The sequence below is a fragment of the Mauremys mutica genome, chromosome 1, assembly GCF_020497125.1.
Source record: "Mauremys mutica isolate MM-2020 ecotype Southern chromosome 1, ASM2049712v1, whole genome shotgun sequence".
NCBI classification, from domain to species: Eukaryota; Metazoa; Chordata; order Testudines; family Geoemydidae; genus Mauremys; species Mauremys mutica.
Window position 1 is genome coordinate 334,215,677 of NC_059072.1, and position 26,281 is coordinate 334,241,957.

The 26,281-nt window shown below is 41.7% G+C and overlaps 1 protein-coding gene across 1 annotated transcript in view; it reads right to left on the bottom strand.

Moving 5' to 3' along the window:
* The window catches only part of CNTN5 (contactin 5), a 1,047,172-nt gene that overhangs the window by 1,007,770 nt on the left and 13,121 nt on the right, over window positions 1–26,281 (bottom strand). The window contains exon 3 of the mRNA XM_045019421.1: window positions 20,308–20,365. The gene's annotated coding sequence lies outside the window, so the exon portion shown is untranslated. The remainder of the gene's footprint in view (window positions 1–20,307; window positions 20,366–26,281) is intronic.

Below are 26,281 nucleotides of genomic sequence, written 5' to 3' on the forward strand. Positions count from 1 at the left end.
CAAGAAAAAAATCCCCCCAAACTGTTTTGGGTCAGCCAAAAGTGATTTTAAAAATATTTTTTTCAGTGAACCAAAAGGCAAAAAACAATTGTTTTAGTCAAACATTGTTTCATTTTTTATTTGACTCTTAATTTGTTTAAAATGAAATTGAACATTTTGAAACAAAAATTAATTTCCAACACAAAAAATCAAAACATTTTGTTTTGAAAATGTCAAAAATGAAACATTAAGACTTTTTGTCCTGAACCAAAAAATTATGTGAATTTGACAGAAATTTGTGAAACATTTTGATTTATCTGAATCTTTACTTTTCATCAAAAAAAAAGTTTCATCTGAAATATTTTGCCTGCCTCTAGACAAGAGTGTTGCATTACAGTATTTGAGCATAAAATGAAAACGCTAAAATACTTCACCTTTTGCTGAAATAATTCTGGTGTATTTTGAAATGATCTAAGATATTTATGGAGTCACAGATGCTAGAATTGGCTTTGCAGAATTACAGTCACATCATCAATGCTAAAACCTTTTAAACCTCCACATATCTAATTGTTTGGGTACAATTGCTTTGCAGATCATGCCAATGTTTAATTAGTACTAAAACACCTGCTTCACAATACTCAAATCTTGATGTTATACATTTAATATTTTTTAATTAATTTTTGTAATACGCCACCATTCTCTGTAATGGAACATTTAGTGTTAACACACAGCTATTGAATGACACTTTTGGTGAATGGACCAGAATGTCTGGTCGTTAGAGGATACCAGCAATATTTTAGATAGTAAACAGCTGTCAAAGTAATTCATCAATATAAATAAAAAATCTGCTTAATAGGATCTAAAAATCAATCTTTTAAAACATATTTTCACTCATGTTGGGGTTCTCCTGAGACCTCTTCCACTTGGTTCTCCAAAATACTCAGTTAAGCTCTAGTCTCGTCACTCACATTCCTTTATTTGGCATACAGCAAAGCTATGCTGAATTGAACAGACACAAGCATAGGCGGTGGGAATAGGCAGGGCCGGCCTTAGGGAAAATGGCACCCTGTATTTTGGCATCCTTTCTTTGAGTTTATGTATATAGTAGCATTAGCAAAAAATTCAGAAATAAAGCTGTCATCTCAAAAGTTTTTATAATTTACTACAACAAATACAAAAGAGGAAATAACACAGCTGGAAAGGTAAAAGACTTGAGTTTCAAATCTTCTAAGGAGTTATTAGAAATTACTTCATAAAAACTATGCGGAACACTTTGGCAGTGTCTATTTGATACATGAAAACGTATGTTGTTTCTTGCAAGTTTTCCATATTAAGGGAAAACGACAAAAATATGGTTGAAGACTTGAATGAATAGCTGTACATCTAACTAATCCTATTTAGCCGCATCTTCAGCCCTATTGTTTGTTTTAAAATAAATACTAGGTAATCAGTAAACAAACAGTAATGAAGCACGCAAACCTCTGCACACATGTGGTGCTCCACATCCGCCTGTATTAACTTGTAATGCCCTAATGATACAACTATACTTGAATTAGCATCCGTTGTGCCATGGGCACTGCGAAGAGTACTGTTTAGTTGTTGGAACACATGACTGGGAATTTTTGGTTACATTTCTGGCTCTGTCACTCACTCGCTAAGTGAACCTGGGAAAATAATTTAGTCTTTCTATACTTTGATGTCCCCAACCGCTAAATGGGAATAAATAATAAATCCCTCTCTCACATATTAATAAAGACTGAATTAGGACAGGGAGAATTCATTAATTATTGTGTTTTGAGATTGTATGGTGCTACAGAAGTGCCTCAGATCCAAAACTGGCCAGAAATTTTTCAACAAAACACTGTTGTCAGAACATGCTGATAGGTTGAAGCCAAAGCTTTTCACAGGAACTTACCAGTTTCAACAAAACTTTCATCAGCAAGGCTTTCTCAGGTCCAGGAAGGATTTTCTGGTCAAGGAGAGAGACCCAGACCATCAATAATCAATAGGTTGATGGCTAGATCACTGATTTAGACCAGAGGCTTGAGTAATCTAATCGCTGGACTATCTATCTATTTTTGGGGTGGGTGTCTCTCTCCCCACACCCCGATTGGTTTCTTCCAAGAAATTTCAAAACATCTTGGTTGATCCCAACAGGAAACATTCTGAAATTTTGACATTTTGCAGGATGGGAAAACCATTTCCCACCCAGCCCTACTTATAACTTCTACAGCAATCAGGGGCGGCTCCAGGCACCAGCGCTCCGAGCGCGTGCCTGGGGCGGCAAGCCACGGGGGGCGCTCTGCCGGCGCCGGGAGGGCGGCAGGCAGGGTGCCTTCGGTGTCTTGCCTGCCAAGGGATCGCTGGTCCTGGGACCAGCGGACCCTCCGTGCTTGGGGCGGCAAAAAGTCTAGAGCTGCCCCTGACAGCAATTCCTGTTTGTTGTGCATCTATGAACCATTACTCAAGTGGAGAGGGTTCACTGACTAACATGCTAGCCAAAAAGCCCCCCTACCAGCAGGTTGCTGGTGGGGCTTGCACTAGACTGGGGTAGAACACACCAAGAAAACCAGACCTGGCCAGCATTTTAACAAAGCCCGTCATTCGAGGAAGCAGCAAACCCTATTTTCCTGTAAATCACATATGCAGGGAGGGAACACCCCAGAGCCGGTTATTTCTGGAGCAGAAGGCACAGAGCTCTTCCAAAAAAAATACTTATCTATAGGAGCAGGACACCTGCACTAGTGATTCACAGGACAGCCCACCCCCCATCCAGCAGCCTCCTGCCTACTGTCATGGGCGTAAGCAACTGAGTCAAACTGACCCCCTTCTGCACAGGGGGAGGAAAGGGGCAATTACTCAGAACTCCCCTCTCCAGACAGCTACTCCAGGAAGTGCGACTGAGGCCACTAGTCTGCCTTAGCTGTCAGGAGGGAGGGAGCCTAGGGGAGGGAGCATCTGCTGGAAAGGCAGGGCAGGGTCAGCGGGTCACTCACCCAGTGCCAGCTTTGGCTTCTTCCTCCACAGCATGAGCCCACTCTGCAGAAGCATCTGCTGCTCCCGCAGCTTCTGCCACAGCTGCAGTTGCTGCTGCAGTTTATGGTGCCTGGCTCTCAGCCTGCGGCTCAAGGTGAGCACCACACTGTCGTCCAAGGGCTGCATCTTGCCGGAGCCCACAGCCATCCCGCAGTCCTCTGGGCACTCCTGGCTCCCCACAAACACCCTGTTCACCGCCTCTAAAGGGCAGAACAAGCATGATGCTCCCTCCTCTTGCTTGATGCTTTGGGAGTTCCCCACCCACCAGCGGCACACACCTCTATACTGCGCGTGGCTCCCCCTTGACAAAGGCTCCCTGGGCAATCGCCTATCAGTAAGGCCTGCCCTGGGAATAGGGCATGCCATACATTCAAAGTTACACAGCAAACCTCTTATTTTATATACAACCACTCATTACATGTAACTATCCATTGCATCACAGCTTCTGGAATTGGCTTGGTTACTTTGTAGGAACCAATCCCTGTACAGCATGCTTTGCCCATGCATTCTCCATGTACAACTTCTTGCTTTTCTTCATCTTACATCATCTCATCCATTGTAAATTGTTCCCTGGGTATTCCCCCTTATTTTAGCTAGGACAGACATTCTGTTTCCAGCCTGTGGATCCATTTACCTCCCTAATCCTGTCTCCCAAGAAATGAGGGCTCTCCCATGTCCAATTACTCATGTCAAACCAGGCCTACATTCCACTGCTTTTGTTTTTCTTTTTGATTTATTTTATTGGCATTATATTCCTGTCTTTCTGTGCTTTTCTAAGTTTACTTCCCAGCAACACATTTTCAAGACCACAGTAGTTGTAATTATTTAAACCACCATTAATAGTAGGCTGAAAGTACGAACCAGGGAGTGCAAGCTTACCTCCTCTGGTATAGCTCACCAGGGTGTAATTCTACATTATAAGCTTGCTTTGCCTTTGAAGCATCCTTCTGTAATTTTAACTTTGCCTTTATTACATTATAAAAACTAGGTACAAAATATATTTTTTTTTCATTTATTACCACAGGAAATTTAGGTGTGAAACAGAACATTGGGCAATAAAAATAATATTCTCTGGGTCCATACCAGAATTGATCCTTCTCAGCCACTATAAAACACGTTTCACCAGCATAGACAGTTTTTACTTTACCAGTGTCCCACCAACTCAACTGCACTATGCAATTTGGAGACTGTTCCCCCAGTGAACGCACATGCTTTCAGCTCTGCCTGTAGGACATCACACCTGCACGTTAGTGTCCCCCAGGTGCAAACAGTACTACAAGACTGGGGCTTTCCACATTTTTCATTATCTTACAACAGTATCTGAAGCGGCAAAACATACTTCTTCCATGCTGTCTGGGTTGCTGTGGTTTCACATTTAACTTGATGTACTAGACCCTTGTTACTTTTTTTACCCTGCACCAACTCTTGTGCCAAATTTTAATTTTTTTTGTGGTGATAAAAGAGGGCAACTTTTCTTGCTTCATATTCCTTAAGGCTGCTTTTACTTTTTACAACATGTATCTCCCACAGACTACACATTATATTATTACAACATATTGACTTACTGCCATATATTTAAAAACAATTATGCATATTATATACAGTTAAAGCTTTATTAAGGAGTCCTTGGTTTTTCCTTATTCAATAGAGGCAATACTTTTGCTATCTTCTGTTTGGAATGCTTGATCATGTTCTCACAGTATTTCTGTGTCAGTTTGGTTTAAGAGTGACATACCAATTTTAAACAGTTCAGTTTTTGTGCCAAAGCTATTACATCTTTTTCGAGTACAGTCTTCCTCTATCCTTAGGCATTCTTAAATATACATTTTTATTCAGAAAGTCCTTATATCAGTGCTGATGCTACATACTGCAAGCTGTTCGCTTCTTTCACTGCTTCTTCCTTCCCCGTCTATGTTCTCATTTAATGCTCTACAAAATGAGTACATTAAACATGTCTGTCTGGATTAATTTTTATATAACTGCTGGAAAAACGGTTCATATAATTCTCTGTGGGTTACCCTATTACTTAAACTGACATTAATGATATTATACACTTGATTTACATCTTAAAGATATTACATGGCTCTGCATTTTTCACTAACCCTATTTCCTTTCACAGCCATGTTTTCACCCAGCTTTTCTTTACTGTTATGTGTATGAACTGAATATTAGAGGTGGATGGAAAATTTTTGATTAAATGTGTCTTCCTCCAAACATACCAATTTATCTAACCTGAGATTTTCCAGAAAGGATCAATTTCAATAAATTTTCCAACTTAAAAAAATATTGAAAGAAGTTTCAAAATTGTTATAACCAAAAAAAAATGTAAATGGTCAAAATGCAAACATTTCAATATTATCAAAACAAAACATTGCAATTGACCTGAATTTTCTTTTAATTCATAATTTTAAATTATTTTTGACCCAATTTGGGATGACAATTTTTTTTTGAAATCTCAAATTTTCCCTGGATGAGAAAAAAAAAAAAGTTTCCCACTCAGCTCTATTAACTATCTTGTTACCTACTAGAGTTTACAGAATTGTCTAGTGGTTTGTAACAGAAATGCAGAAACTGCTGTATTTCATTAAAGGGAGCCAAATATTCCCCTGGAACATGGCTTAACAGCTCATTAGCCCAACTGTTTGGGTGGGGCACATACCATCTCTCTGCCCCTCCCCACTTTTTTTGTGGGGGAGCAGATAGTATTCCGAACTCAGGGAAGTGCAGTATTTCTTCCTGACCTTTACACAGACCATGGAACTAGGACAGATTTTTTATTCCCTTCCCGCTACTTTGTACCCACATAAAGGCTAGATGGACTCTAGCCCTAACCACATTGTACCACTCTTCTGATACTTTACTTCTGGTGTTTCCTCATGCGAATATTTCTCCCCCTGAATTTATTTGGCTCTTCTCTTGTATGTAACAGGCCAACCTATTTCTTTCTGTTTAACAAACTTTTAATAATTTCATCATTTGTAGTCAAGTAGTTTTGATACCAAGTCTATCAGGCTTGTTTTTCATTAATATAAATACTGTACGACTCTCCTGTAATTATTGGTCTTCAGCTTTCCTCCTATTTAAATATATCCTACCTGATCTTGTCTATTGTGATTTCTAATTACTCTAATATTGTTAAATGAGCTAACATATATGATGCCAATGTGAAATTCCTAATGCAATTTGTGTTAGTATTGTAATTCTGAGCATGTTGTAATGGGGATTGCACTGTCTTTGGAACAGGAAGTCTTGGCTTTAATTTTCCAGTTATGCTTGGGGTAGATAATCACAGCTTACCACAATATGTAGAAGGACAGGAAAAGGACTCTAATGATCAGCAATGTGTTCTATTTCTTTAGATGATACACCTCCAATCTTTAAATTTAAGAAAAAAATACCAATGTATCTGAAAGGTGACAGATTAAAGTCTTAGAAGAATAAAGTGTTCTAGAGATGGTCAAAGTAATTTCCATCAACCATTTCAAAATTTCTGAATGGACTCATTTTTCATTTTTTAAATCATTGAACTTTGTTTTCGGGTGGGGGAGGGGGAGAGAGGTTGATAACCAATTTGATAACATTTTCAATAAAAAGCACAAATCAAAATATTGCAAAAAGTTTCACAAAAAACCCAAAAATTTTGATAAAGTCATTTTTGGGGGGTTCTTGGGGTGGTTGTTTGGATTTATTTTTCTTTATTTCTGCAATTTTTTAAGGCCATTTCTTGATAGAGAAAATATGTTCAAAAACTCTGAACTCCTCCTGTCTATGTAGCATAGGCACAAATATAAACACTTCCTCTTTCCTCCCAACCCCATCCAATGTGTGTCTGTATAAGGGCACAGACAGAAGGATGAAAAGAACAGAGGGGGCTAAATTGCTGCTGTTGCTTTGTCTCTTCTCTCCTGTATAATGGACACTCCCCTCAATCCACCCACCCTAAATCAAGAAAATTCCACGTGTACTGTAGATAGTTTTAGAAGTGTAAACTTATGATTTAATAGCCAGTAGGATGTTTTTTTGAGAAACTGTAGCTCTTCTATGGCTTCAGACTCCAGTGCTGAAAGTGTAATAGGGATGCACAGGGAAAAACAGAGGCCTCTTCCTTTCCACATGTAAGCTGGGTCTTCTTTTAACCTGATTGCAGTCATTATCTCTTAAATTTCCTAATACACTTAATTTTCACCTACATTTTTCAGTAAGAATTGCAGACACCAAATTAGTAGCAGAAGCACAATGGTCTATTTGTGTTAATTTCTCAAGTGACCATTATGGGAGGATCAGGGGCGGCTCTAGGGTCTTTGCCGCCCCAAGCAGGCTTCCCTCGGCGGTGTGCCTGCGGAGGGTCCGCTGGTCCTGCGGCTTCAGTAGACTTCCCACAGGCATGCAGTAGCCGCGGGACCAGCGGACCCTCCGCAGGCACGCCTGCGGGAGGTCCACCGAAGCCGCAGGACCAGCGGACCCTCCGCAGGCACGCCGCCAAGGGAAGCCTGCCTGCTGCCCTCGCGGCGCCAGCAGAGCACCCCCCGCAGTTTGCCGCCCCAAGCACGCGCTTGGCGGGCTGGGGCTCGGAGCCGCCCCTGGGGAGGATGGCGAATGCACTAACTAAACTAGCAACCACATTTTATTGAGTGTGAGGCCAAAATCTGGCAGCCTGCTGTTTGTCTGGGCCTGTAGAGCTTTTCATATTCCCAAAAGATTTTCAGATATTAAGAGTTGATGTTTTGACACATTGTTTTCTTCCTGCAGCTGGGTCCAGAGCTGTCTGACATTTGTGAAATGGACAAAGTGCCCGCAGTTTTCACAGGCTGCACATACATTTTCATTACCACCGTAATGCAGCAAGTCTTTTGTTATTATGTACACATCATTTTTAGCTATTCAAAGCCAGTGGCTAATGCACTATGATTCAGAGAAGGATAAAATTCCAAATCGCACCTCAATCAGTCTTCGTTGCTGCCTAGGTGAAAGTAAAAAAGGTATGTGCATGTATATGTAAATTCCTTCCTGATCCCTGTAATAGTCAGCTGATGCTGTGAAGCAGGAAGTCCAACTATCTCTATTAGCATGCGTAACTAGAAGTGTTATTATATTGGTCATAACATTATCCTGCCCTTCTTAAAATCAAGTCTGTCAACTCCTGTATGACTGCACTCTTGAGGCTGACTTCATGCTGTGCTGGAAGCGTTCCCCTTAATTTGTATTTACTTTGCCTGACTTTTGTTTCAGTGTAAGAGCTGAAGTTGAGGGAAAGGGGCTAATTTCAATTGTAAAAAATGTTGGTGAATTCAATCTTAGGGAAACTTCTGCCATTTCTGTGAGAGAGCCCAGGTCTTCAGGTCTAGCATATCAACATTTCTCAAGTCATGGTCAAAGAAATCACCCATTTTCCACATCTGTCCCAGAGTGAATTGACACCTCTTTGATAGAACAGCTTCTGCAATAAAACAGCAAGCGTGTGACCAAATGGCAACACAATTGTTTACACAAAAATGAGTAATAAAATAGAGTTGCTTTGTGTTATTGCAAAAACATGATTCCTTTCCTGTTCCTACCCTAAGCTATTAGAGCCAAGAGGACAACATAATACCTTTAAAAATCTTGAATGGATTCATCATCTGGATAAGCTAGGTGAGTTAGGGTTAGCAACTATCAGCATTACTTACTCTGCTGGGGATCCATCTTTCAAAACTTGTTCTCCTAGGGTTAAATTCACCCATACCAGATTGGTTGTGGAAGGAAGGCCTCCAATATAGAAGAACTGCTGCTAGTGTTTCATGTTTAGGGAAAGACTGGTGCACAGGAAGGGGAAATTGGGGTTTTGCACTGCCTGTCAGAGGAAGGTAGAGGCCTGACGTGTGGACAGTTTGTTCAAGAGCCGATACAGCTTCAATCATGCCACAATGAAAGGCTTGGAATCACTCTCTCAGTGGGACTGCAGAGGAGCCTCATACTCCCAATGGGGTGGGGGGGGGGAATTCTTTTCCCCAAACAATGCTCTGGAACTATACAAGAGCTTGTTTCCATGAGCCATTCACCCTTTCAGATGGCAGTCAAATTGACCACTCTGTTTAAACTATAGAAGATTGCATTTTGCTGTAGATCATGCTATCAAAATGTGAGTTTACTCTGGAAAAGAACTGTGAACAAATGGCACTGAAGGATTCCATGTTCATTGTTTCTCAGTAGCTTCCATATCAAATGTAGGCAGTTTACGTGGTTTTTGGTGGTGTTTTTAACACTGCAGATGCTGCAAACTCAACCTGAAATATCAGACTCAAGCCGTGCTCTTTCCATCTCAAGTAGTAAAGATTTGCCAGGCCAAATGCTGCCCTCAGTTACACCCATGGAACTACACTGCCTCCATGTGGGCTGCAAATGTGTAATGAATTCAATGAGGGAGCAGAGGTCACTCTGTATGTGGAAACTTCTCTTGCTGGAACTAAAGGTAAAAGTCAGAAGAGAAAATAGTCTATTTTCAAAGAAAAAGAATCAATTTTATAACTTGTAAAATATAGTTGATACATGACAGCTAACATATCTGCTGACATAAAATACCCTTTAAATAAAGGAAAAAAGTAAGTATCTTAATAAAGCTATAGAATTGTTTTAAAACTGTGACATTTACTACAGCTCCAAAAACCAGTTGCACAATCTTCCAAGACCACTTAAAAATAAATAAATTAGCAAGTGTGATACTTAAGCACATGTGAAAGTTAAGTGGGTGCATAAGTGCTGTTCAGAACAGAGGCAGACTTAAGCACATGCTTGTGTGTTTTTTGGAATCGGGATCGTAATCACTTTCCCGTCATCAAATTCAACAGGGGAGTTTGTATTTTATTTTCAGGATATCACTGCGTGTGGTGCAAAACTGATTGACAATTGGATATATTATCTCTTCAAGACTTCTTTTTTTTAAAAAGTACACAAAGAAATGATGAGACATACCATTGTTTGAGATTTAAAAAACAGTGCTTGAAATATTCACCTACAGTAGATACCAATATGTATATTTATTTAATCACTTAGTCATAGAGTTACATTTAACCGCTTTCTATCAGCTCCCTCTCCTGTTTGCTTTTTTCCATGTGTTCTTTTCTACTACCTCCTACATTTTCAAACACTCTTCACTTTCTTCCTTTCCATTTTTATCTACTGCAACCACTCCAGGTACGAAGCAGTTAAGTGAATGTACCACTGCTAATCAACTCAGCTTTACTATCCAGAGATTGTAGATGCAACCCTGCACTAGTAGCATTGATTGGTCACTCAGATCAAAGCATATAAATATTTAAAGTGGCACCATATCATTCCAAAAGTGAAGCCTAAAGTGTTTGTTTACTCTGTACTAATTGTAGTTAAAGGAGACAGACTCAGAGAGCTACATTATTAATAAAATATTTAAAAATGAACTAAAGTCAGGAAATGGTAGTTGTCTGGTGGCAAGAGTGCCAAAGGATAGAATACTTTTTAAAAAAACCCAGGATAAGAAAAAAAATCTTACCCCTCTGCCATCAAACAGAATCAATACGCGGTAAAAACAAATTGAGTTAGTGGTTATTTCCACAGAGTTCAAATAGAGACATAACAGTCATGACATTTCAGATGTAGGGCATCAACTATTTTTAGAAGGAATAGCTAATTTTACTAGTTTTATATTATTTAAGGTCACAAGGGAGCATCAGGCAAAGGGAGGGGGGGAAGAAACAACCTCCAAAAGGCATTGTCCCCAAATTAAAATGAGGTATAATATATTCATTTGAAATCAATCTCGAAGGAAAATACTTAGCTTTAACAAGGGGTTACACAGTTGCAATATACAATGGTCCTATTGCACTGAACATAATCAGGAGCACAGAGTATCCACAATGGCTGATCATTTGGAAACTTCCTGTCAATGCTGAAGAGACTTAAAGGAATCATGCAATGCAAATGTGCTAGAACTACATACTATTTTTGTTACAATACCTCTCAGCCAGAGGTGAAAGTAAGCCGGTATGGTCCAGCACGGCATACTGGCAAGAGCCGGTATGCCATGCAAGACTGGACGGGCTTCTCCAGCAGTGATTTAAAGGGCCCAGAGCTCCCTGCCGTGGCAGGAGCCCCAGGCCCTTTAATTCACCCCTGAACTCCGGGGCTCCCAGACGCCTCTGCAGCTGGTAGCTCCGGGGTGATTTAAAGGCCAGCCACAGCCGGAGCCCAGGGCCTTTAAATCTTGAAAGGCTCCGCCTCTTCCGGTTAAGGCAATGCCTGCTCAGGACTCTGGCATACCAATAAGTCCTTTAAGTTACTTTCACCCCTGCTCTCAGCACTAAAAATTCTCCTGGGTCAGAGGTTTCGATGTGAACTTAAAACTGTGCTCTGTTTTCTCAAAAGCTTCCTATGCCCTTTGTGTCAACCAGTGGCAGGAATTGGGGATGAACCTCCATGGGTTTTAGGTAAGGGACTTGATCCAAACCTTACTGAAGTCAATGGGAGTCCTACCACTTATTTCAGTGGGCTTTGGGTCAGTCCCAAATTGAGATGAGACTCAGTAGTTTTGACTCAGTGATGCTTGAGCTTAGGGGTGAAACTTGGGATGTGAACCTATGTGGATCGAAGGAGAGACTGAGACAAAAGTAAGCACAGCTCCCTGTGAAATGAAACTTCTGAGTGTTGCAGAATTCTCAAGTGTACCACAATAGTGTATTGGTCCACAGGACACCAGAGCCTAATTATAAAGCTTTATGAAAAGTTTTCTATGTCAGCAGAACCAGCAAGGAGAGCGTGTGGGGGGGGAAATCCACATTTTTGCACATTAACAAAAAAATAAAATACTGACAGAAAGTCACCATTACTGCAGATAGACACTTACAGAACAAAAAACGGGTAATTTTTGTGCAGCTCTGCTTGGACTCTGACTGTGCTAGCGACATTTGGTAGCAAGTTTAAAATCCAGTCTGGAACTCCTCAGTCAGTGCCACTGGTGAAGTGTGTTTCTTAGCAGGGTTTGAGTTTACAGCATGAGGTAAATTCCAGGCTGGGGGGGCCTCACCAAAGAAAGTGGGCACACTCCACTGACTTCATTGGAGCTGCATCTGCTTATGCCAGCACTGGATTGAACTCTGGATATTTTAAGCCCCTCTGGAATAAAACCTAGCCACAGGAGTCTGATCACAATATGAAAGGAAACTCAAAGAGCTTGGCTTGTTTAGCCTAACCAAAAGAAGGTTGAGGGGGGATATGATGGCTCTTTATAAATATATCAGAGGGATTAATATTAGAGAGGGAGAGGAATTATTTAAACTTAGTACCATAAGAACATAAGAAAGGCCGTACCGGGTCAGACCAAAGGTCCATCTAGCCCAGTATCTGTCTACCGACAGTGGCCAATGCCAGGTGCCCCTGAGGGAGTGAACCTAACAGGCAATGATCAAGTGATCTCTCTCCTGCCATCCATCTCCATCCTCTGACGAACAGAGGCTAGGGACACCATTCTTACCCATCCTGGCTAATAGCCATTTATGGACTTAGCCACCATGAATTTATCCAGTCCCCTTTTAAACATTGTTATAGTCCTAGCCTTCACAACCTCCTCAAGTAAGGAGTTCCACAAGTTGACTGTGCGCTGCATGAAGAAAGACTTCCTTTTATTTGTTTTAAACCTGCTGCCTATTAATTTCATTTGGTGACCCCTAGTTCTTGTATTATGGGAATAAGTAAATAACTTTTCCTTATCCACTTTCTCAACATCACTCATGATTTTATATACCTCTATCATGTCCCCCCTTAGTCTTCTCTTTTCCAAACTGAAGAGTCCTAGCCTCTTTAATCTTTCCTCATATGGGACCCTCTCTAAACCCCTAATCATTTTAGTTGCTCTTTTCTGAACCTTTTCTAGTGCTAGAATATCTTTTTTGAGGTGAGGAGACCACATCTGTACACAGTATTCGAGATGTGGGCGTACCATAGATTTATATAAGGGCAATAATATATTCTCAGTCTTATTCTCTATCCCCTTTTTAATGATTCCTAACATCCTGTTTGCTTTTTTGACCGCCTCTGCACACTGCGTGGACATCTTCAGAGAACTATCCACGATAACTCCAAGATCTTTTTCCTGACTCGTTGTAGCTAAATTAGCCCCCATCATGTTGTATGTATAGTTGGGGTTATTTTTTCCAATGTGCATTACTTTACATTTATCCACATTAAATTTCATTTGCCATTTTGTTGCCCAATCACTTAGTTTTGTGAGATCTTTTTGAAGTTCTTCACAATCTGCTTTGGTCTTAACTATCTTGAGTAGTTTAGTATCATCTGCAAACTTTGCCACCTCACTGTTTACCCCTTTCTCCAGATCATTTATGAATAAATTGAATAGGATTGGTCCTAGGACTGACCCTTGGGGAACACCACTAGTTACCCCTCTCCATTCTGAGAATTTACCATTAATTCCTACCCTTTGTTCCCTTTCCTTTAACCAGTTCTCAATCCATGAAAGGACCTTTCCTTTTATCCCATGACAGCTTAATTTACGTAAGAGCCTTTGGTGAGGGACCTTGTCAAAGGCTTTCTGGAAATCTAAGTACACTATGTCCACCGGATCCCCCTTGTCCCCATGTTTGTTGACCCCTTCAAAGAACTCTAATAGATTAGTAAGACACGATTTCCCTTTACAGAAACCATGTTGACTATTGCTCAACAGTTTATGTTTTTCTATGTGTCTGACAATTTTATTCTTTACTATTGTTTCAACTAATTTGCCCGGTACTGACGTTAGACTTACCGGTCTGTAATTGCCGGGATCACCCCTAGAGCCCTTTTTAAATATTGGCGTTACATTAGTTAACTTCCAGTCATTGGGTACCGAAGCCGATTTAAAGGACAGGTTACAAACCTTAGTTAATAGTTCCGCAACTTCACATTTGAGTTCTTTCAGAACTCTTGGGTGAATGCCATCTGGTCCCGGTGACTTGTTAATGTTGAGTTTATCAATTAATTCCAAAACCTCCTCTAGTGATACTTCAATCTGTGACAGTTCCTCAGATTTGTCACCTACAAAAGCCAGCTCAGGTTTGGGAATCTCCCCAACATCCTCAGCCGTGAAGACTGAAGCAAAGAATCCATTTAGTTTCTCCGCAATGACTTTATCATCTTTAAGCACTCCTTTTGTATTTTCATCGTCAAGGGGCCCCACTGGTTGTTTAGCAGGCTTCCTGCTTCTGATGTACTTAAAAAACATTTTGTTATTACCTTTGGAGTTTTTGGCTAGCCGTTCTTCAAACTCCTCTTTGGCTTTTCTTATTACACTCTTGCACTTAAGTTTGCAGTGTTTGTGCTCCTTTCTATTTGCCTCACTAGGATTTGACTTCCACTTTTTAAAGGAAGTCTTTTTATCTCTCACTGCTTCTTTTACATGGTTGTTAAGCCACGGTGGCTCTTTTTTAGTACTTTTACTGTTTTTCTTAATTTGGGGTATACATTGAAGTTGGGCCTCTATTATGGTGTCTTTAAAAAGGGCCCACGCAACTTGCAGGGATTTCACTTTAGTCACTGTACCTTTTAACTTTTGTCTAACTAACCCCCTCATTTTTGTATAGTTCCCCCTTTTGAAATTAAAGGCCACAGTGTTGGGCAGTTGAGATGTTCTTCCCACCACAGGGATGTTGAATGCTATTGTATTATGGTCACTATTTCCAAGCGGTCCTGCTATAGTTACCTCTTGGACCAGCTCCTGTGCTCCACTCAGGATTAAATCTAGAGTCGCCTCTCCCCTTGTGGGTTCTCGTACCAGCTGCTCCATGAAGCAGTCATTTAAAGTATCGAGAAATTTTATCTCTGCATTTCGTCCTGAAGTGAAATGTTCCCAGTCAATATGGGGATAATTGAAATCCCCCACTATTATTGGGTTCTTAATTTTGATAGCCTCTCTAATTTCCCTTAGCATTTCATCATCACTATTACTGTCCTGGTCAGGTGGTCGATAATTGATCCCTACAGTTATATTTTTACTAGAGCATGAAATTTCTATCCATAGAGACTCTATGGAACCTGTGGATTCGCTTAAGATTTTTACTTCATTTGAATCTACACTTTCTTTAACATATAGTGCCACTCCTCCCCCTGCACGGCCTGTTCTGTCCTTCCGATATATTTTGTACCCCGGAATGATTGTGTCCCATTGATTGCTCTCAGTCCACCAGGTTTCTGTGATGCCTATTATATCTATATCCTCCTTTATCACAAGGCACTCTAGTTCACCCATCTTATTATTTAGACTTCTGGCATTTGTGTACAAGCACTTTAAAAACTTGTCCCTGTTTATTAGCCTGCCTTTTTCTGATGTGCCAGATTCTTTTTTATGTGACTGTTTATCATCTGATCCGGCCCTTACATTATATTTCTCATTCCTCTGCTCCTGACTATAACCTGGAGATTCTCTATCATCAGACTCTCCCCTAAGAGAAGTCTGTGTCCGATCCACACGCTCCTCTGCAGCAGTCGGCTTTCCCCCATCTCCTAGTTTAAAAACTGCTCTACAACCTTTTTAATGTTTAGTGCCAGCAGTCTGGTTCCACTTTGGTTTAGGTGGAGCCCATCTCTCCTGTATAGGCTCCTCCCATCCCAGAAGTTTCCCCAGTTCCTAATGAACGTGAACCCCTCCTCTCTACACCATCGTCTCATCCACGCATTGAGACTCTGAAGCTCCGCCTGCCTACCTGGCCCTGCGCGTGGAACTGGGAGCATTTCTGAAAATGCCACCATAGAGGTCCTGGATTTCAGTCTCTTCCCTAGCAGCCTAAATGTGGCTTCCAGGACATCTCTCCTACCCTTCCCTGTGTCATTGGTACCTACACGTACCACGACCACCGGCTCCTCCCCAGCACTACACATAAGTCTATCTAGATGCCTCGAGAGATCTGCAACCTTCACACCAGGCAGGCAAGTCACCATACGGTTCTCCCGGTCATCACAGACCCAGCTATCTATATTTCTAATAATCGAATCTCCCATTACTAACACCTGCCTTTTCCTAGAAACTGGAGTTCCCTCCCCTGGAGAGGCAACCTCAGTGCGAGAGGCAACCCCAGCACCATCTGGAAGGAGGGTCCCAACTACGGGAATGTTTCCCTCTGCTCCCATTGACTGCTCTACTTCCCTGGGCCCTTCTTCCTCCTCAACAGCACAGGAGCTGTCTAAGCGGAGGTGGGACAATTCTACAGTGTCCCGGAAAGCCTCATCAACATACCTCTCTGCCTCTCTCAGCTCCTCCAGTTCCGCCACCCTGGCCTCCAAAGTCCGTACATGGTCTCTGAGGGCCAGGAGCTCCTTGCACCGACTGCACACATACGCCACCCGCCCACAGGGCAGGTAATCACACATGCTACACTCAGTGCAATAAACTGGATAGCCCCCACTCTGCTGCTGGGCTTCTGCCTGCATTGTCTCCTAGTTAGTGAAAGGGTGGTTTACGGAAAGTAGTTTTGGAATGTGGTTTGGTTTATAGGTTTTACGGGGGAGCCACGGGGAAGGGGTTAGGGCTGGCGAGGGGCTCCCACTCCCTTCCCACTCCCCTTCTAAACTCCCTTGCGAAACTCCCTATTAGCAGCCCCTGTTCGCAAAGCTTCCTGGTCGCTTGTGCGCGGCTTTATAAAGCCCTGGCCTGAGTGAATGCCCCACCCACTGATTAAGGCTCAGCCAATTACCAGAGGCTTCGAGCTTTCAAACCTGCCTCCAACTGCCAGCCAGAGCACACGGTCCCTCAAACAACCAAACAGACTGACAAACACAAGCTCAGCACACAGCAAGTAACCCCCAAACACAAACAAACACACACTACAGACAGTCACTTACCCCACAGATGCTGTATTAGCTCCTCCTTCACCTGGAGAACTCCCTTGCGAAACTCCCTGTTGTGTCTACCAATGTAGACACAAGAACAAATGGATACAAACTGGACACTAGGAAGTTTAGACTTGAAATTAGACGAAGGTTTCTAACCATTAAAGGAGTGAAGTTCTGGAACAGCCTTCCAAGTGGAGTAATGGGCGCAAAAGACATATCTGGCTTCAAGACTAAGCTTGATAAGTTTATAAATGGGATGGTATGATGGGATAGCCTAATTCTGGCAATGAATTTGGCAACTGATCTTTGATTATCAGCAGGTAAGTATGCCCAGTGGTCTGTGATGGGATGTTAGATGGGGTGGGATCTGAGTTACTACAGAGAATTCTTTCCTGGGTGCTGGTTGGTGAGTCTTGCCCACATGCTCAGGGTTTAACGGATTGCCATATTTGGGGTTGGGAAGGAATTTTCCTCCAGGGAAGATTGGCAGAGGCCCTGGAGGTTTTTTGCCTTCCTCTGCAGCATGGGGCATGGGTCACTTGCTGGAGGATTCTCTGCAGCTTGAGGTCTTCAAACCACAATTTGAGGACTTCAATAACTCAGACATACGTTAGGGGTTTATTACAGGAGTGGGTGGGTGAGATTCTGTGGCCTGCATTGTGCAGGAGGTCAGACTAGATGATCATAATGGTCCCTTCTGACCTTAAAGTCTATGAGTCTATAAAAAGATATTGCATGACAAAATGCTGTCTTCTCGGGAATCAAAAAGGAAAATGGGGGTGGGGACACCCTGGGATGGACCACAACTGCTTAGGTTTCCTAGAAAGTTTCCTCTAAGTGGTTAACTACACTGGGGAGAGTTAAGTAGGCATTAAGAAGTCCTCAGGGAAGATGCTCCTAGGGAAAATGCTGAATTTTGCTATACTGGTGGAAGACACAAGGTTGCTTACTGGTTAGTGTTTGGTATATGTGCCCTGTCTGTGCCCAACCCACATAAGCTGCGAATCAATTAATATATCCCTGTGTAGAGCCTGGCTCTTTAGCTGAGGCCATAAGAGACTTATGTTTTCAGCTCTTGCAGACTCTAGCTGAATCCCAAGTGTTGTCCAGCATGGTGGTTTTATAGTTGGTCAGGAAACAAATTTTTCCATTGTGCAAGAATTTGAGAATTCAAAATTTTTCCCATCCCAAATCAGGACAAAATGTCAAAATCTCACATTTTCATCCAAATAAAACTTTGGATTGAGTCAATCAAAACATTCCATTTTGACTTTGACCTTTTTATTTTTACTATAAATTAACATTTTAAAATAAAAAGGTCAATTTGAACTAAAAACAGAACTTTTCATTTAAAAAATGTCAAAATGGGGGTTTGGAGAGTTACAATCTACACCCCCCCCCCTTGGTGTCACTAGGCATGACTCTAAGTCAGTGATGAGCTGCCAAAATCTTAACAACGGGTTCCCTATAAAAAGTTCTGATTTAAGGGATGTGCGACAGCATGTATTTTTTGTACCAATAGGGTTACCATACGTCCATATTTTCCCAGGAGGTGATTAAGAACCGAAAAGCCTGACATGTCCAGGAAAATACAGATGTATTTTAACCCTACCTAAAGTTCTTTTTTAAAAAGATGGGGCTGAACTAGAAATGAGCTCCGTTTCACATGTGTGGGTGGTGATCAGGGACAGTCTCAATTTTTGGGTCTTTTTCTTATATAGGCTCCTATTACCCCTCACCCCCGTCCCGATTTTTCACACTTGCTGTCTGGTCACTCTAGGGTGTGCACATGTGTGGGTCCCAGCTGCTCCCTGCCCCCCCTCATTAAAGCAGGTGTGCAGGGTTACTGCCCTGGGAACTGCAGGGCACCAGTGGATGTGGGGCTGGCTGCAGATAGGGGCGTGGGGCAGGGCTAGCTGGAGGCAGGGAGTGACACGGGCTGGCTGTGGGCAGGTGATGCAGACGGGCGGGCTGCGGGTGGCTGTGGGCAGGGGGTAGCTGCGGGCGGCTGTGGCAGGGGCTGCAGGCAGGGGGTGGCTGTGGCAGGGGCTGCAGGCAGAGGCTGGCTGCGGGCAGAGGGCGGCTGTGGCAAGAGCTGGCTGTGGGCAGAGGGCGGCTGTGGGCAGAGGGCGGCTGCGGGTGGCTGTGGGCAGGGGGTGGGGCAGGGGGCGGCTGCGGGCAGGGGGGTGGCTGTGGCTGGGGGCAGGGAAGGCGGGGGAGGGGCGCAGATACTCACACGGGGGGGGGGGGGCTGGGAGCAGCAGGACGCAGCCGGGGACTCACCAGGCAGCAGCAGGAGCCCCAGGGCCAGAGGTCCAAAGAGCAGGAGCAGCAACAGGGCCAGGAGGCAGCTCACATGGCTCTCGCAGCACAGCGCAGCGCCCCCCGGCGGCCGGGAGGAGGAATTACAGGCTTCCCAGGCAGAGCCCATCAAAGCTTCCCTCACAGGGAAGCTAGTTAACAAGCGGTTCTAAAAACGCTTCTAAATTTAACAACGGGTTCGTGCGAACCGGTGCGAACCGGCTCCAGCTCACCCCTGCTCTAAGTAACTCAGGAGGGTGGAAAACCATGTGTGTCAATGAAGCCTTCCTGTACTAGGCCTGAATGAACTAAAGTCACTCCATGTCTGACCAAAGCCTTTCCATGTTTGAACTTTAATTGACCTAACAAGCTAGCAACATAGAATGGAATGTGTAACAGCTAGTTATCAGGTGCAACCCCACTCACATCGGTACTAGGAAATAATAATGAGGCCTGTATGCCTCTGGCTAAGGGGCAAAACAACAGATCAAAAGAAATAAAACAAGATAACAGTTGAAAGAAGAGTTACTAACGAGCTAGGTTGGTTTTTGCCAAGTATGACTTAACTGCTTAATGTAATTGCTATTGCAAAGTGTATTTGCTGCATGGGAATGAAAGGTGGGGAGAGGGGGGGGATAGAAGAGGCTTAGTTAAAGTTATGTATAAAGAGAGAAAAACGGTTTGTATCTGTGTGCTTGATTTGAGACATGTCTGTCTCCTGGCATCCCGCTTTGAGATCTCAAATAAACTTTGTCTGCTTCTCCACCTTGGTGTGTTTATTGGAGCGAAGCACACCGGGCAACGAACCACTGTTGCTGTCCTCGGGCATTCTGTGCTGGCAACACCCCCCCCCCCCAAAATGGGGAATGTATTGAAATTGACTTTCTCCTACAAAGTATTAGTTTTGGGGAAAAAGGTATTTTCCTGTGAAAAAGCATTTAGTCAAAAACATCCCATGTAGCGAGTTTCCTGTGTAGTCTGCAGCACAACAGAATCAAATACCTGTACCACATTTTTTCTATTACTATCCTTAGTAGAATTAGAGAATTATTTCTTTAATTCTCATCCACCCCACATAAGTATGGCACATAAATGAAAATACTCAATGATGAAAAGTTAATGAGTGATTATTTTCAAGGAGTGCTTTCACCCCCTCCAACACACCTCATGTTCTCTACTCGTCGATCCCTGCAGTTTTGTCCAGATGGCCCAGCTCAGAACCCTGTAGAAAAGACAGAGGTGTGCATAGCCAATTTCAACAGCTGATTTCCCTGTGCCTCAGCCCCTATACATTTCTCCAGCTCACCCTACATTTTAAACAATACTGAAAAAATATCACCAAATGACCAGTCATTGCAAGTATTATCACATTAGGCCGCCTTGAAGAAAAAGCTAGCTTATTAAATGCAGTGTGAACTTTAATGCAAAGTGCCTTTCTTCAGGATGGTCTGATTTGATAGTCGTTGGCACATCACACAATTTGTTGTTTTTGTTTAATATGTCTGTAGTCGTAAGGACACTGGATTTACTGCAGCTACAAAGAATATATTTATTTGGTGCATGTGTGTGCTGTGAAGGTGGTGATGGGTTATCTATACTTCTTTATCTCACTCTGTACATGATTTTTCACCTCTCTTGTGTGAAATTAATAATAAAATCCAAATTACAACACAGGCACATAGGGCACACAAATTAAGAATAGATTAATGATACAACCCACAGGATAGGCAAACAAAAGACTCAGACTCATAGACTTTAAGGTCAGAAGGGACCATTATGATCATCTAGTCTGACCTCCTGCACAATGCAGGCCACAGAATCCCACCCATCCACTTCTATAACAAACCCCTAGCCTATGTGTGAGTTATTGAAGTCCCCAAATTGCGGTTTGAAGACCTCAAGCTGCAGAGAATCCTCCAGAAAGTGACCCGTGCCCCATGCTGCAGAGGAAGGCGAAAAACCTCCAGGGCCTCTGCCAATCTGCCCTGGAGGAAAATTCCTTCCCAACCCCAAATATGGCGATCAGTTAAACCCTGAGCATGTGGGCAAGACTCACCAGCCAGCACCCAGGAAAGAATTCTCTGTAGTAACTCAGATCCCACCCCATCTAACATCCCCTTCATAGACCACTGGGCATACTTACTGCTGATAATCAAAGATCAATTGCCAAATTAATTGCCAAAATTAGGCTATTAGTCTTAAAGCCAGATATGTCTTTTGCCCCCACTACTCCCCTTGGAAGGCTGTTCCAGAATTTCACTCCTCTAATGGTTAGAAACCTTCGTCTAATTTCAAGTCTAAACTTCCTAGTGTCCAGTTTATATCCATTTGTTCTTGTGCCCACATTGGTACTAAGCTTAAATAATTAAAATGCCAATAAAAAATTATGAGCAAAAAATAAAGAATAGTATTAAAGGCAAAAACATCTATTCACATCTTCTTTGCACTAGCATCTAAATAATCAAAAAATAATTATATAAAATACTGTACAAATTAAACAAGTCATAAGAATAAAATGTGTTATATGCCTGATTCTGCAGTTCTTAATCGGCCAAAGTTTTTATCAATTTCAGTGGCACTCTGAATGGGTGATTTGCCTGAATAAAGAGCATAGCATTTGATCCTGTTTCTATAAGTAAGGTTACTTGAAATCTGCCTATTACAGTTGCATAACACATAATATCCAAACACCTAAACTACAAGGAAACAGAATAATTCTATAGTCCAGTAAGTATACCTGATTATGGAGCTCTGTTGAAGTCAGTAGAAGTTTTGCCATTCACTTCAAGGGGCATATGATTATTATCAGTAAAGAGCAAAAGTTTGTATGCTGTTCCAACTCTTTCTTTTAGCAGGTTAAAAAAATCCTTTTATTTTTTTTTTTAAGTCCAAAATCAGAAATAAGTTGCATTGCATAGTGCTACATACAGTTTTTCCACTGACAAAATATTCCAGATCTTATTATACCACCTACAGGTAAATACCAGGTAAAGACAGGGAAATACCTGGAGTCCACTAAGCCACTTAGTTATGCTTAAATGGGCTACGAATGCTAGAAGGGTGTTTGTTACTATTTTCAGGAGGTTTCTCATAACGTGCCTCTTTCAAGTTTCTAGTCCAGTTCCCAACAAAGCAGCACATATAAAGTCATCTACTCTTTCCCATAATCATAGACAGCTCACAAAAAACTGGTACATAATTGTTTAATTAATAAACTGTGCATCTGACCACACTTTCTCTTACTCTGATTTGATACATCAATTTACATTTTATACAGAATGTTGAAAGTAGATTAGACATTTGTAAGCAATTTATATGGCATCAGAAAATGATCTACTGAGATAGATGCATTCTTATTGCCTGTGCAGATTACCTCCTGATCCTCCTTTAGAGATAGTGCTCCTACATAAGCAAATCCACTTTTTTTTGTTTCCACCAAAGTTGGATAAAATCCAGAAGCAAATTTGCACCTACATTCCCACACATGAATTATATTTTCTATTTCATCAAATGCCCTAACACCTAAAATTTCAGTAACTGACAAAGGAGGAATCTTTGGAGCATTCACTGTCTGTCTGTAAGATGCTTCTAAGAGAACCCTTTTTAAACAGTATCAGAGGGGTCGCCGTGTTAGTCACATGTATCCAACGAAGTGGGTATTCACCCACGAAAGCTCATGCTCCAAAACGTCTGTTAGTCTATAAGGTGCCACAGGACTCTTTGCTGCTTTTTAAACAGATAACCCTTTGTTGTAAGCAACTCTTTAGACTCCAGACTTGTTGGAGCTCTTATGTACAAAACTCCTATTGACTTCAATGGGAAATCCATGTACCCATGAAATTGGGCCCTAAAATACAATATCTAAACAAGGTTTTCTATATATTTTTGCTTAATCTGTATTTAAAGAGTACTTCTCCTAGGCAATAAGTTTTATTTGTTCCATGGGAGATTGCTTGTTTTGTAATTATTTTTCAGAAAATATACAGAATTATCAAAATTCAGCTAACTGATCCTATTTTGTTCCCTTCACATTTCTTTCCTGTTGTTGATTAACAAGTATTTTGTGTAAACATCCTTCTCCTCCTTCTACCTGAATCATTCTCCGATGTCTCAAAACACTGTTTTGTACCCTCCAGAGGTTGCATTGTGAAGTCACAAACAGCAAATTGTGGACATCAATGAATGACTCAGATAGGAGGTGACTGATAATGAGGCAAGTAATCTTTGTCTCAATAACCAATCAGTTACGATTCAAAATGAAATACAAGGGGGAAAAAGTATACTGATATTTTAACTATGCAACATGTTTTCTGAAGTCTGTTTGTATGACAATGGTCCTTTTGCTATACTATCCTCACTCATCATCTGATCTCTTCTGGGTGTCTGATTATACCTCTTTCAGACACTAGATCCCCCTCAGCATGAACCTTTCAACATTACTTTATAGTGCAGAATGCTGGAGAATGAGAAAGTATGACATGTCCAAACTGTCTACATTCCATACAACCTGCCTCAGAAAAATCCTCCATATCTTTTGGTCCAGAACAATCTCAAACCAAGATCTATTGACACAGTGCAGCCAAGAGGATCTGAGCACCATCATTGCCAGGAGGCAATGGAGATGGATTGGCCATGTGCTTTGGATAGAAACCGATTCCATCACTAGAGCAAAAATAAGATGGACACCTGAAGGCAAACGAAAACGAGACTGCCTAAAAACAACGTGCTGAAGAGCTGTGGAAGCTGAGCTGAAAAACCTGGGGCACAGCTGGGGAACCATTGAAAGACTTGCCAGAAACAGAAAGAAGTAGAGGAACTTTGTTGCGGCCCTAAACGCCAGAGGCATAATGGGAACATGATGATGAGGAGCATAATGCTATTTCAGGTGAGAGAAGAAGACAGGCCCAGTTTTTAGGGTACTAAGTTAGGCCTTGGGAGACCAAGGTTCAATTCCCTACTTCTCCACAAACTTCCTGCATGACCTTGGGCATGTTACTTAGTCAGTCTACATCTGACTAAGTAGTTCCACATCTGTAAAATGGCCATAATAGCACTGCCCTACCTCACAGGATAAATAAGATTTATGATAAATACATGAAAGATGGTGGGAAGCTCAGATACAACAGTGATGGGGACCACCTAAGTACCTTAGGGAGTGTAACCAATAGGTATTTGCTAGGTGAGGCACTAGTATAAGTTAAGGCAATAATGCAATGAACCGAGAGCTAAACCTCTCCCTCCCAAAGCACACAGGATGGGATACAACTTTTATAATGTGTTACGCTGACATCACTATGCCTAATACATATTCAGTAGAGTTTGTCCCCTTTTCCTTAGTTTTTTTCTTCTATCTATTTCTAGCATTATTCTGGTTGCCCTTCTCTGTACCTTTTCCAATTCTAATATCTCTTTTTTGAGATGGAATGACCAGAAATGCACGCAGTATTCAAGATGTGGCATACCATGGATTTATATAGTGGCAATATAATATTTTCTCTGTCTTTTTATAATCCCTTTGCACATTCTGTGTGAAATTTTTGACTGTTGCTGCTGCACATTGTGATAGTTCTCCGAAAACATCTGCTCAATGACTCCAAGATCTCTTTTTTAATGGCAACAGCTAATTTTGATCCTATCATTTTGTAAGTATAGTTGGGATTATGTTTTCCAATGTGCATTACTTTGCATTTATCAACATTGAACATCATCTGCCATTTTGTTGCCCAGTCACCCAGTTTTGTGAGATTCCTTTGTAGCTCTTCGCAGTCTGCTTTGCCCTTAACTATCTTGAGAAATTTGATATTGTTGCAAATATTGCCACCTCACTGTTACCCCTTTTTCTGGATCATTTATGATTATGTTGAATAGGATTTGTCCCAGTACAGATCCCTGCAGGACACTACTTTTTACATCTCTCCATTCTGAAAATTGACCATTTATTCCTACCCTTTGTTTCCTGTCTTCTAACCAGTTACTGATCCGTAACAGGACCTTCCTTCTTATCCGATGGCTGCTTGGTTTGCTAAAGAGCCTTTGGTGAGGGACCTTTTCAAAGGCTTTCTGAAAATCTAAGCACATTATATCCACTGGATCATCCTTGTTCACGTTTTTGACCACCTCAAAGAATTCTAGTAGATTGGTGAGGCATGATTTCCCTTTACAAAAACCATGTTGACTCCTCCCCAACAAATTGTGTTAATCTATGCGTGATAATTCTGTTCTTTACTACAGTTTCAACTAGTTTGCCTGCTACAGAAATTAGGCTTGTTGGGCTGTAATTGCCAGGATTGCTTTTGAAGACTTTTTAAAAAAATTGGTGTCACATTAGCTATCCTCTGGTCATCGGTACAGAAGCGATTTTAAATTATAAGTTGCACACCACAGTTAGTAGTTCTGCAATTTCTTATTTAAGTTCCTTCAGAACTCTTGGGTGAATACTATCTGGTCATGGTGATTTATGATTGTTTAATTTATCCCTTTGTTCCAAAACTTCAGACAGCCCAGTCTGAGACAGTGCCTCAGATTTGTCCCCTACAAAGAATGGTAAAGGTTTCAGAATCTCCCTCACATCCTCTGCAGAGAAGACTGATGCAAATAATTCATTTAGCTTCTCTGCAATGGCCTTATCTTCCTTGTGTGCTCCTTGAGCACCTTGATTGACCAGTGACCCCACTGATTGTTTGGCAATCTTCCGGCTTCTGATGCTTTTTAAAAAAAAAAATCTGTTAATTTTTTGGCCTGCCTTATTCTTTTTCACGTGACTTGCCTGAGTTTATGCTCCTTTCTATTTTCCGCAGAAGGACTGAACTTCCAAGTTTTAAAGGATGCCTTTTTGCCTCTAAACACTTCTTTGACTTTTGATGTTTAGCCACGGTGGCACTTTTTTGGTCCTTTGACTATGGTTTTTTTTTTAATTTGGGGTACATGTTTTTAAAAAGTTGCCATGCAGTTTACAGGCATTTCACTTTTGGGACTATATTTTAATTTCTGTTTAACTAGCCTCCTCATTTTTTTGTTGTTCCCCTTTCTGAAGTTAAATACTACCGTGGTAGGATTCTTTGGTGTTTTACTTCCACCAGGTTGTTAAATTTATTTATATTATGGTTGCTACTATGAAGCAGTTCAGCTATATTCCCCT